Genomic DNA, 13,770 nt, shown 5'->3' with positions numbered 1-13,770 from the left:
TGGCTAGCAGGGTGCCTGGCTCATGTTAGTCAGTCAAGGAGCATTTTTGAGTAAATGAACCCTTATATTCCGGACAATCTGTGGGATAGTAAGAGATAGGCGCTGTATGTCACTGTGCCCACGGAGAATTTCGTTTCGCTGGCAGAACATCTGAAATTGAAGTTGTGAAATGCTTTATATGGGGGTTTTACACTGCTTGAATGTTCTCTGACTCAGAGGTATTTTACGAGGTTGTTTATGATATGCACTGTTAAATTTCCTTCCTATCCTCTCACCAAGTAACTTTTTAAAAATCTTCTTTTACTTTGAAATATAGATCATGCTCCCTGTGCAAGGTCCATATTTTTATCCTATTAAGCAACCTGTAGTGTCAAATGCCTGAAAAGAATATTGAAATCATGAGTATGGAGGCTAAATTAAAATAATTTCTGATGCTTAATAAAAGAGAATATAAACATAGCACCACTATAAATTCTTTTATTTATACAGTACTTTGAATTCCTGGCTCATAATTTTATCTCTATCAATTTTTCCCCAAGTATAAGCATTTCTCATTTCCTACATATGTCAGTGAAAGCGATTAAAAGGTCAACAATCTGTGTAGGGCGTTTTTGTGATTAATGCAGTGTTACTTCAGCAGTTAAGTCTATGTCTGATTCCTTGAACATGAAGACCTAACACTTAGTATGGACTTATAGCACTCCAGGTTGTATATTAAACTCATTAGATGTATTAATTTGTGTAACTTTTGCAGTACTATCATGTGGTAGATTCTTTTATGATCCTAATTTTATAATTGAAGATACTAACTTAGAATGGTTGTTTTCCCCATGATCTTTGAGCTCGTAAATTGTGGATTTTTACCCTTCTGACTCCAAAACCATAGTCTTAGCTACTGTTCTATGCTACCACCAATGCATGGCTGAGAGTGCATTTAAAATCTATATTTAGTGAAGATATATTTTTGTGAAACCAAACGGAGGTATATAATGACGCTTCCTCTTGAGTATGCTCTGAAAATGTTATCAATTTCTTAAAAATCTATCAAAATGGGGTGCATCACATTTCATATAGAATCTGATTTGTACTAACCTTCCTTTAAATTCATATGGATTCATGTTCAGAGTATAGATTTATGGCTTTAAAGGGTTTGCGCACTTCGGTCACAGTTGTCAATGTGCGTTATTCTAGTTAGGAAACAAGTGACATTCACTGGAGGGAATAAAATCAAGTGGGAGGGTCAAGAGTACACAAGCTTCCCCTGACAGTCTCAGGAGATGAGTCTATTCTCTCTCACTGGTCACACTGTCCCTGGCCTCTGAGAGGACACTGGGCTCTATGCTCTCACCTTCCAGCCAGTCTCTATATGTCTGCCTCTGACCCGTTACCCTGGGGAGGTGGAGGCAATGTCATAATCAGTGGGAGTTTTAAAGAAGTTAAGTGTCTGAAAACCTTAGTAATTGGCTATATGGTCTTGACCACTTCATTTATACCTCCCAAAAGTCTCATTTTCCTCATTTCTAAATTAGGGCACTAATATATGCACTGCCAATGGACACGGTTTACTCAGTGATTTTCTCAAATAGTTATTGAACGCCTGCCTGCTGCGTGGCCATGCCGCCCTTACAGAATTAGGTGGGGAGGAAGATACTAAACAAATAAATATATTACATACAATCAAGTAGCGATTCTTGCTGTTGATAAAATAAGGCAGAGAGAAAAAAAGGGAATTATGGGGAAGCAGGAGAAGAGACTTCAGTCAGGGTTGACAAGGACATTTTTCCTGAGAAGTCAGCATCTGAATGAGGCTTAAATGGAATGATGGGCCAAGCTATGGTTTTCTGAGTTGTGAAGTGCGATGTTAGTTTTTTATTTTGTTAATTTAATTATCTTCAAGTTTATTCAGAGTGAGGGTCACATGGGAGGGAAATAGGCCAATTTTCTGGAACAGTGAGGTAAGTGAGGCAGAGGACAATGGTAAGGTGAGGAATGACTGTCACAAATGTCTAGTTCACCCAGGTATGTGCACAGGGCTCTCCTACGCTTTTAACTATCATGGTACTTAAATGATGTCTGTTTGGATATGTGAATAGTGGAGTGTCTGTAAATTGATGGCACAATTAAATTTTGGCATGCCAAATTATTTCACAAAAACCATTTCAAGGCAGCGATTATCACTTATATGTTCAATATCCCTTAAGTGGCTACAGGGATGTGAAATAGATCTATAAAATGTCCTTTCAATCACAGAAACTTTCTGTATCTATCTTTCCCTTAAGAAGATGAGTGACTTAAAAATTAGACCAGATTCTAATAATACAGGGTGGGGCAAGAATAGATTTACAATTGTTCATATGAAAAGGAATATAATAATTAATAAATAATAATACAAGAATAAACTGTTTTGTGTACTTACAGCTGTAAGCTTACTTTTGTCCCACCCTGTATAAATTTCAATTAAGTCCACATTGACACATGGCATTCTTTTTGCACCTAGATGTAAAAAGAAAGTTTCTGTAAGAGATTTATTTAGTCTAGTCAAATAGCTTTAAAACTATTTTAACTTTTAAAGCAAAGAGGGTAAATGTACTAGCTTTTCTAATAGCTACAGCAGGGAATCGTCATGAGGTATCCTTTACTGTATCAAGGTTTAAGAATCAGTGACTTTCAATGACTTTCAACACACTGATAGGAGAGAAAAAAAGTAATATATCCTAAAATTATTAATTTTAGGAAAGATAACTACATAAAAATAATGTTTAAAATATTTTGTGGAAAGCAATTTGAAGAAACTCTTAAGAGCATATTAATATATACTAAAGTAATTGTAGGAAATATTATAGTTTTGATCAAAATTAATTTATAAGCTAACAATTGGATGCCCAAGGCTCTCATAGGGCATGGTACAGGAGTGTCTGTTTTTTCCCTTAGAAATAATTTCACAAAAGAACAGTAAAATCACTAGAGTGGGGGTCAGCAAATTAGGACCTGCAGACCAAATCTACCCTACTGCCTGTTTTCATTGTGTTGACTGACACTAGTATTCTTCATCTAGTACTCCCAGCCCAGAACATATTAGGTCCTCACTTAAATATTTACCGAATATAAAGCTATGCTTGATTATAAATTCTGAGGGCACAGAAGTAAAGGTGCAATTTTGTGTGAGCAATTTCCTGGTAAGTTGGACTGAATTCTGTGAAGTTACACAAAGGCAAATGCATTATAACCCATCAGTGGAGCATCATGGATGCTTCTATGATGAGCATGTGGCTATCCTAGGGTTGGTCTTTGGCACAAAACCTGGAGTCACAGGTGAGTTCCTTGCTAAGACCTGACCCCCTGATGACTTCTAGGGGTTGGGTTATATAGGGGGAAATATCATTAATTATTATAGAGTTAGGGTCATGGTCTCTATTAATGGGTTATTGCTAGGGTAAGGGCCAGTTGATCATTACATCTGGCCCAATGTCAGGCATGTTGTTGGTCTGTCTGGTTTCACAGGGGTGTGGTCAATGGGATCCTTTAGCTTTTCCAGAGCTGAAACACAATTGAGGCTCAGATGTTATCTCAAGTTTGACTCAAACTCTGTCTCTGTGGTGAACAGACTCTAGGCTTCATTCCTAAGAGTATTTGATGCTAACAAGGACCTCATTGTTCCGTGGGCTCAATGATTAAGGGAGTGGATATGCAAAGGAGAGGGAGGTGGGTGAGTCACGGTACTCCTAGGGTAGACAAGGCCAGTTTAAGTGAGAAAGGAAGGGAGAAAAGATCAGATTAAAGACATGAAGTTTCTGTGTGGTTATGCAAGCTTCCTAAGTGCTCTAAACTAAGGAGAAGACACCCTGCTGATGCTAACATTTAGGAGCCATCTCAAAATCCTGGCTATTCTCTAAAATTGTCAAGTGCTAAAACTCAGTTTAGAAATACCGAGGGTACCAGGTCAAGGTTCTCAGGTAGCTATTGGACCATTTGGCCTGTTACTGTCTCCCCTGGCCCTCCAGAGATCTCTGCTCCAACAGTTCTCTATCTAGAGCATGTGCAGTGCCTTTTGAGATATCAGGGCTGAAGAATAGAAGCCGTTTGTTAGCTTATTTAAATTTATGTGCCTACAGTGCGGCTTGAAATCCCTAAATTAAGAATAAGCCACCTGCTGAGTTATGTGGAGAGTCTTGTGTAACTTCTCCCAAGGACAGCACTTGGAATCCATAGATCATAGCTCAGGGCACTCTCCCCCAGGGCTTCACATTTCACTCATGAATGAATAATATATTTGGGAAGCTATAGTTTTAGAAACTATCATTGTAAAGCTCCACTTCTTACGTCCTTGCACTGTGGGCTGAAAGTGTTCTAGTGAAATAGTTGAATCAGCGAAAGAAAGAGGCTGAGAGAATGAAGAAGAAAGAAAGGAAAGAAGGGAGAGAGGGAGAGAAAAGTGAAAGATGACACTGAACCCCATTGCTGGAAAATTTCTGTTTTCAACCACACAGTTGTAAAAATGTCAAGCCCAACAGCAAGCTTTGGGATCGTGCATGGAAAGCTCAGTGAGCTCTCTGGCAGCAATCACATCTGAAGTGGACCAGGTTGTTCTCACTGCCAGAGCATATGTGGCTGGGGTTTTGCAGAGAACTACTTTTCAATCTGAGCAAATAGCACCAACCTGCACCTACACCTGGGAGCTCACTTGGACTTTAAATGTAACTTAATCTCAGGTTATATCAAGCAGGCTATGGAGTTAATGGATAAAACCTGCTTGCTGAAATTATAACCTTTATTTCTAAAAATAAAAGGTTATCAAGGGTTTAGCATGGTATATAATAAGAAAGGCAATGCCATGCCTCTTAGTACATGTATTTTGATAAAAGGCAAATTCCAGATATAAATCTGGGCAAAGACAAATCCACCAAGTACCCTGTCTTTTCCTGTGTGTTTTCACCTCTCTTATTTGTTCTCTTTCTCTCCTATGACTGTCCTGCTGCCCTTCCCTCCTTTTTAAAAAATTTATCTTTATTGTTCAAAGTATTACATATGTCCCTTTTTCCCCCCTTTGATCCCCTCCACCCCACATCCCCCCGAGCCTACTGCACTGTGGTCTGTGTCCACGGGTTATGCATATATGCATATAAGTTCTTCGGTTAATCTCTTCCTTTTAACACGCCTTCTTCTTTTCTCTCCTCTCTACTTCTTCCCTTCCTTTACTCTTTTCATTTTTGTAACATGCTTATCTCCCTTCATTCTGTTTTTGCCCCCTTTTACTAATATTCACTTACATTTTGTTTGCATTTTTTCTTCTACATACCAGCTGTTGAGATCATTTTTGAAGGGGATAACCAAGTGAATATTGCTGGGTTCCTCGTTGCCCTGAACATACCTTATAGAGAAGACAAGCTTGCCTACAATTAGACAGAGGGAAAATAGAAGGCAAAAGACAATGACATGAATCCAAAATACTGTAATTACATAGAAGAATAAGGGATCCTTCAACTCCTCTCTCCTTTCTTCCTATTAACCACCTAATTTAAAACCTATAATTCTCCTTTCTTTCCCTTACCTACAGAAAATTTAAATTACTTTTTCAAATATGAAATGTATCATGACTAAGGAACAGTTTTATTTAACAGCCTTTTAATACATAGGCAAATAGCTCTTCATTGTTATTGATATGTTACAAATTAAGCTGGAAAAAAAGAGCTCTATACCCACCTAAGTAATGAGTAATACTGGGAGCTGCAGGAGCTGAGAATTTTGAAATTATATATAATACAATTTGTATTACATTCTCAGGTTACTCCATCTTTTCAAAAAAATGACTTAAATTTTGTACAGTGTGATTAGGCCCAGAAGTTGTTTGATTCATACAGTGTTACCTTTTAGCTCTACTGTATATATAAATAGCTTAATATAAATAATTAGCTTGATTGGGATCCATGTGTCCAGATGATGAAATGCCCTCTACATTTAATTTAGGAAGAAAATATTTTCCCTATTTTTAGAGGAGGGAACTGCAGATTAAAAAAAAAGATGAAACAAATCTTCCTTTTTTTTCTAAAACATGTCCTGTAGCAAAGACAGTTCAGGCCCAGGTTCAGGAAACACTTTACATTATGAAATTTTAACGACCAGAAAGATAAGTGGAAGCTCACAAGCAAATCCGTTAAAATTTTTTTGTCAAATGATAGTCTCAAACCTGCATGAAGTAAGCATGAGATTTTTCGTGACAAGATGGTGACAGAGGAAGGGAAACTAGCCTAGTAGGATAAAATGCTATATCTTTTATTTCATTGGCTGGAAATAAGGTTAGATTCCTAGAATTAATTCATAGTAGAGATGAGAAGAGGGGTGATCTGTTTTGATGATAGAAAGGTAAACTATGAGGGGTTTAAATATGACCCATAATATTTCTGTTGCCAGAATCAACCCCAGATAAAGCTGAGAACTGAAACTTGCAAAAATAGTTGGTATTGAAACCAGACAACAATGTGTCCAGGCTGCCTGTCACCACTTGAGCCAATTAAACAGAGACAGGGTTGAATTGTATATGAGTGTTTATTCCAATATTGCCCGCAATACAGGAGAGCAGTAACCGTCATCCATGAAAATCTACTCTGCCACCCCCTCTAAACCAGCTGCTTATATTGGGTAGAAGGACAAAGATTACACAAGAAAGTAGGAATTACAGGCATGGGGAAGTAGGCAAGGTCGACTGGGGGCCACAAAGGGCTAGTAAAGTGTGGGTGCCTCAGGGACTCCAGGGTGGGCAACTCCCAGACCAGATTACAGGCAATGTGGGCTGGAAGTTGCAAAGGGCAGGTGCCTCTGGGATTCCATTGTTTCAGGAGCAAGGTTGTTCCTGTTTCCATACTGATAGGCAGTTCTTGGAAAAGGAGAATGGACTGCAATCCAAGGGTAATTCCCATGTCCTGGGGCATACACTCCCAGCCAGGTTAGAAACTGCTTTTTCTAATTAAAACAGAATAATCAGTTAACAGAACATGATTAATATTTCTTATAACTATAGCTAACAATCACAGTCAACAGAGCATGATCAATATCTCTGCTTCTAACAGTATTACTTTAGAAAGAGTGCCTTGACCCAAACCTCAACATGAAAAGTGCCCTAAGAGAAGAAATGGAGAGAATTCTGTTAGCAAATGGCTCACTGGTAATTAAAAGTCTTTGAGGGAGGTCTTGATCCTTGCTAAAAAACAAAAATTCAGTTGAGTAAATTTGATTATCTAATCAGATTTATTCAGCAATTAACGAATCAAGCAACATCTCATCTAGCAAATAGAGAGATACTCAGAAGCTGTGCAATATGGATGGCTTTTACAGACAGAAACTGGGCAAGACAAGTTATCAGCCAACAAAAAAGAAATAATTGTTCCATGCAAGATTATCTTCCCTTAGGGGAGGTGGCAGGAGTTATCAAGCAGATTGCCTCAGCTTCCTTTGGGAGATGGTGAAGGCCCATGCTAGAGATTACCTCCTTGGAACTACCCAGAAAATTCCAGACTGGCAAATTAAGATTACATTTCTGGAGAAGGTTGAAACTCTACTTAGGTCAGGTATTAAGTCTAATTTTCAGTGTCATGGGCTTTGGCACAAGTGACTCCATTTTCAGCCCCTGGTTTTCTCTTTAACACCCTCTCCTCATGCTATTCTCTCTTCCATTCCCATGTTCATTTACTTTTATGACATCTTTACAATCTAATATTACTCCCTTTCTTTTTGGAGGTCCAGAGTCACCTATATAGCTAAGCAACAACTGACATCTCCACTTGGTTGGTTCATATGGGTCTCAAACAGTGTAAGCCCCCAAAATTAACTCACCTCTATAACCTTAATAACCAGCTCTGCCTTCAATGCAAGTAAAAGTTGCATTGGCCAGAAGAATGAAAATCATTCTGGAGATATTTTGTCTTTTGTCAACTGCCCAGCTATCTTTTTGTGGGTTCCCTAGAAGTAGAGACTGAGACGGAGACTTAGATACAGAAGACTTTCTGTGTCAAGGGGACCATCAGTCACAGGCTTAGGGTGAGGGTATGAAGAATGAGGAGTGGTATCTAACTTCCAAGAAGCTTCTGGAATTTCTCTGTAGAAGGAATTAGCTGTGAGCCTAGCAGGCAGATTAAACAGCACTGGTCCAGTAGAGGGGATTTGAGTGGGACACGCCAGCACTTATTCCACCCACTATACGAAATTCATCACCACTTTTTATTTATTCAAATTCTTAAATAATTATTGATTCAGCTACTTTCCTTTATTACTCTGCCATCACCATTGCTTCAGGCAGTAGTTTTGCTCTTTAAAAATACTACTACATGCTCCTAAGTATTCCTCACACATCTACTTGTATACCTCTCCCACCCATCCACCACAAAGCAATCAGTGGCTCTTTTAAAAAATAAAATTAAACCACAGCATTTCCTTTACTTAATAATTTGGGGATAGCCTGGCCTGTGTGGCTCAGTAGTTGAGCATTGGCCCATGAAGCTGGAGGTCATTGTTTGATTCCCAGTCAGGGAACATGCCCATGTTTTTGGCTCGATCCCCAGTAGGGGGCCTGTAGGGAGCAGCTGATTGATGTTTCCCTTTCATTGATGTTTCTATCTCTCTTCCTTTCCCTTCTCTCTGAAATCAATAAAAACATATTTAAAAAAAAAAAGTTTGGGAATAAATTCACAAATCCATAAAATGGCCAGTATGCAGTAGGATCTATGTCGTGTCAGCCTCTCCATCCGCTTCTATAATATGTCCTTCCTGACTCTACGGTAGCTTCAGGAGGATGTTAGAGTTCCCTAAAATCATGAAGCTGCTTCCTGTCATATGGCTGCTTTATATGCTGTTATTTCTCAATTAAATGGTTCTTTCCAGATAAAGCTAGTTCTAGATAAAAATCTCATCTTCAGGGGACCTCCCCTTGCTTCCTGGACTAGATTTGAGCCTCCATTTACTTACTCTCACAGTATACCACACTTTACTTTTGTAGCATTCTGTCAGAAACACAATTTTGTGTGTGTGAGATTACCTATTCAAGTGTCTATCTCCTGTACCCCACAAGACTGTTAAGCTCCATGAAAGTAAAAACCTTATCTTATATTTGCTACCCAGTTCCTCTGCTCCAAAGCTCCTTAACACAGCTAAACCTTCAATAAATATATGTTGAGGAAAACAAATTAATAAAGTCAAATATATCAAGGATAAGAAGGCAAAGCCAGAATTATCACACCATTCTTATCTGAGCTCCATGAAAACTTGATGTTTTCAGCTGAGATTTCTTTAGAGCTGTATTTAGGCAGTGATGAGAAGCCCAAATAATCTGTATTATGTTGGTTAGGAAAGTTAATCTGAAACTTTTTCATGAAAACTCAGAAATGCAAGCCTTGTGTCAAATGACAGAACTAAACGAAATTAACAACAACTTTGATGTATTTTATCAAAGGGAAAGCAGACCATGGACTGGGGGAGTGTGGTGCCTCACAAGCACTTGGGAAACCCTGCCTGCAGGATTTGGGGCAAGAGCAACTGTTTTTAGAGCCTTGGAATAGGCCATGTGGAAACAGCATGATTAACTGGAGGTCAGGGGTTTCCTTAGAAGGTTGACAGGTCCTATTTTCTAGGGGAAGGTGAGCCAAAGTGAGCTGGAGGATCCTGATTGGTGTATGTTAGATTTTCTTGACAGGTATTTTCCATATGTGCTGGCTGACTTAGATTTGGATTTGTGATGTAGGCTGGACCACTTGGGTGGTCTCTCCCTCCATGTTGTGTGTCCAAGAGACAAATTAACTTTACCAAAGTAATTGTAATAAGATCTAATATTTCTAAGTGATTAGTATTATGTATGTACTTTTCTAAACACCTATATATATTTAACTCTTGTAATCCTCATTTAAGTTCAAAACTATTATTTTCCTAAATTAACATTTGACGAAGAAATTGAGATTCGTTGAGTTTAAATAACTTGCCCAACAGCTAGTAATGGTAAAGCCAATATTCCAGCCCAGGATGACTTTTCTAAACCACCACACTTTCATCTAGGATACCTATCTATAGTGTAAAGTTTAAGAGTGTGGACTTTATAATCAGAAATACACCATTTGATTTGCAGCTCTGATAATTTATTAGATGTGTGATCTTAAGGAAGTCATTTAACCTCTCCAAGTCTGTTTTCTTATCAATGAAATGGAGGTAATAAAAGCATCTGCCTCCCAGGGCAGCATTTAACGCAATGCCTTTTAATTATTACATGTTTGTTTGCAAGTAACAGAAAGCCTAAATTAAACTGAGATAAGCAATAAAGGGAAATGTTTGGCTCATTCAACCGAGAAATCTATGTACGATGAACTCCAGGCAAGGGTTAGAACAATGTTTCCAGGTCTCAGAGTTTTTCCAACTCTGTCCTTCTGCAGTAGCAGCCTAATCTAAAGGCTAGATCCATGAGACAATTGCAAATATCCGGGCTACTGCTCATTAGGTTAAGAACAATAGAAGAATAGAGGGTGGTGTGTGATCATCAGAGCTCTCCTCAGAAGCCAAAGCCACCCAAACCTTGTGTCTTCAACACAATGGAAAATGGGTGGTTCTCCCAAAGAACTTCTGGATTCTATTGAGAGAAAATGGTGTTGGATGTAAAAATTATTACTCTTATAGTGTTTTTGTTATTAATATAAATATATGTGTAACATGCTGAAAGCTGACATTTCTATTTGCACAACTGGTTATACATAATAAACAAACCACGAGAGAGAGAGAGCGCAAGTGGCAGGGGGCGCAGGGGAATAGATAGGTCATGTAGTTCCAAATCCCAAAGTCCCAACTCTCAGTCTTGGACCTTCTCTGGCATACATATACCAAAAATCAGCTAGATTTTTCAAAATGGTGTGTACTCTATATATTTCACTTTTTTAAATCAAATTTTGACACCTGTTTGATGAAGAGCTCTATTGATATTGTGACTTATGGAGGTTATTTTTACTGCAGAAGTAGGTAAGTGTTCCTTGGCAGAGCGGTTTTCCCCTAAAGCCATGCTAAACACTTTGCATCGTCACCTACACAGTTTGTATGAAAGACTTTTTTTCTGCCTATGGAATTAAAAAATGTCCCAACACTTGGAAAGTAGCTGCTGTATGAATTGTTAAATTTGTCCAATCATTTAGTGAAAGAAGAGTCATTTTTAGTTCAATCGTCATGTGGAATCACATGCTGAAATACTGAGGGTTTATTCTCAAAGTGGTTAGAGGAACCAGATGAATAGTTCTTAATGTCAATGTATTTTACTTAAAGAGATCTATTAGGATCACGTAAAAGATGTGGCAAAGTCACATCATAGTGAAGCTTGGAGGAGGTTACTCTTATTTAGGAGAAGTTATATTTACCCTCACCTACACACACCCTTCCACGCCCCAGAAAAATGCACTGGTGTAAATGAGAGCCTTCTTCATACATTGAAAAACGATGCTTTTGTAAACAAAGGGCACAAATTAAAATGCCAACTCTACCAATTCTGTGTGACTTGATATTACCTTTGTTACCCTTAAAACAACTTCATTTGTAATGGGGATAAATTAATTTAAAAAAAAATTCCCTCCTACAGGTCAGAATTTCATTCCTTACATTTTCATTTGAAATAATCTAATTCAACACTTTCAAGAGAATGTAGAAAATTATTTCTATTGAATTTACAACAGAGCTATTTAGCTACAGAAGATTTCTTTGTCCTGTGTTTATAATCCATTAGGTCACATGCTCATACTAGAAGTCCATTAAATTTCCTAGGATTAATGCCTTGCCGCAATTTTGAAATCTCAAAAAATTCTAAATTTATACTTTGTCTGATGATCATTCTTTAAAAATAAAAAGCATCACTCCTTCCTTGCTCATGTTAAATTCACACATCAAATTTTGGCATGGTTAAAAATATCTACCTAATGACTCTAAAATATCAGGGTTTTTCCCATCAGTGTGGTCTTATCTCAAATCAACTCATAGCTCTGAATTTATTTTTTCTTTCTTCATTCAGCCAACACTTATTTAGAACCTACTGTGTGCTAGAATCAGGCTGCAGGATGGCTAGTTGAACACCTCATTTAGATTTTATAATGTCTCTTGTGAGGGAGGCCTCTGCACTTACTGAACTATGATTGCCTTTTGGTTATGTAAGACTGATTTAGAAGAGAAAATACTTTCATTTATATACCCAAGTTTTCCAATAAAAGACAAGCTGAAAAATTGATTTCCTTTGCAGGCACACACACATAGACTAAAACATTTTATCAATAAAATCTACCTTCTCTTTCTCTAGGCTGGTAACTTCAATATGCTGAGGGGGACTCTCCACAGGCATGACAGAGAGAAATGTTCTTCCATTGTTTTATCAAAGGATCTATAAAGACAGACACATTGAAATGCGTCAGTTTCTAGTAACCACCAGATGGTGCTTTTAGTAATCAGTTTATAAGAGGTTACTTGGATAAGTGGTTACCTTCCATATAGTTTTTTGTTTTTTTGGGTTTTTTTTTTGTTTTGTTTTTATTTTTATAAAACCAACCAGAAATAAGACAAGGTGATATTTTGCCATAATATGAAAAGAAGTATGTATTTTTATTTTTAGTAATGTGTGTATGTAAAAAGCTCAGCACAGCTTTTACAATACCTCTCTTAGGCACCTTTCAGGTAATGAAAGAAAATATCAAAAAAGCTGAATTAATATAAGCATTATAACCCACTGATTTAATTAAATGCTGTATGTTTATGTTGTTGGAGTAATTTAACTGCCAGCACAACTTTAATTACAGATAGACTTACATGTATTGTTTTAATACACGCTGCTTTGGTAGTACATTTTCTTTGTATGCAAAATAATTTTAAATATTGAAATTAAAAATGTTAAATGACTCATGGGTAAAATGACAATGAAGGTAGGATTCTTGATTTCTAATAAGAACAACTATATTAGCATTTGCTCTTGGCATGTTTTATTTGGTCGTTTTTTTTTTTGCTTCTGACCTCCATTTCTCTTATATCAACTTAATTGTATTATGCTCTTCTAGTTGGCCACCTCAAATTCTTTTTAGACAGAAATTGATTTTAAATAAATGAATAACACTAGACAGTATGCGGTGTCTAACAGCATAACAGTAATTTCACATCTGTCGTTTGAAGAGATTAGCACGAAAGGTGTTACCCTCTTTCCATGGCTAGTGTCTACTAGCTGGGAAATTAGTGTTGGTGAAACTACCCTACAGCTCTCTTTTATCAGCTAAAATTTAGGAAACTGCAATTACTTTTTTATTATCATTTTTATAGTTTTGTTCCTTGTTAGAGAGCCTTAAGCCTGTGTGTGGTGTGCATTGGATCTCTCATTTTTGCCTTGAGTGTGAATAGACCCAGCTGGTCCAGCATTAATAAAGAAAAGGGAGGGCAGAGGCCCTAGGGTGCACAGTGCCTGGGAGAGCTCAGAAAATAGCCAAGTAGTATTATCGGAGAATCAAACTTCTTTGTTGCTCATGAGAGCTAGGTTCTTGGGGTACCACTGGAATAAGAATTTTCAGAACCCCCATGGAAGAATGAAATGTGGTGGAAGGCTTTGTTTGCATGGAGTTACATCCCTTGGGTCTCAAAGCCCCATCCCTCTTAAGCCAGTCCTGAAAAAGATGCAGCTGGGGTTCCAGGAGAGCCAAAAACAAGGCCAGTGTCCATGCTGGAGCCGGGTGTAGTTCAGCATTCAGTCCAGATTCAGTCCATTGACCCATTGTGTGGAGTCCCACATGGCCA

The sequence above is a fragment of the Miniopterus natalensis genome, chromosome 13 (assembly GCF_054644295.1).
Source record: "Miniopterus natalensis isolate mMinNat1 chromosome 13, mMinNat1.hap1, whole genome shotgun sequence".
Lineage (NCBI taxonomy): Eukaryota > Metazoa > Chordata > Mammalia > Chiroptera > Miniopteridae > Miniopterus > Miniopterus natalensis.
This window is presented reverse-complemented; position numbering follows the sequence as displayed.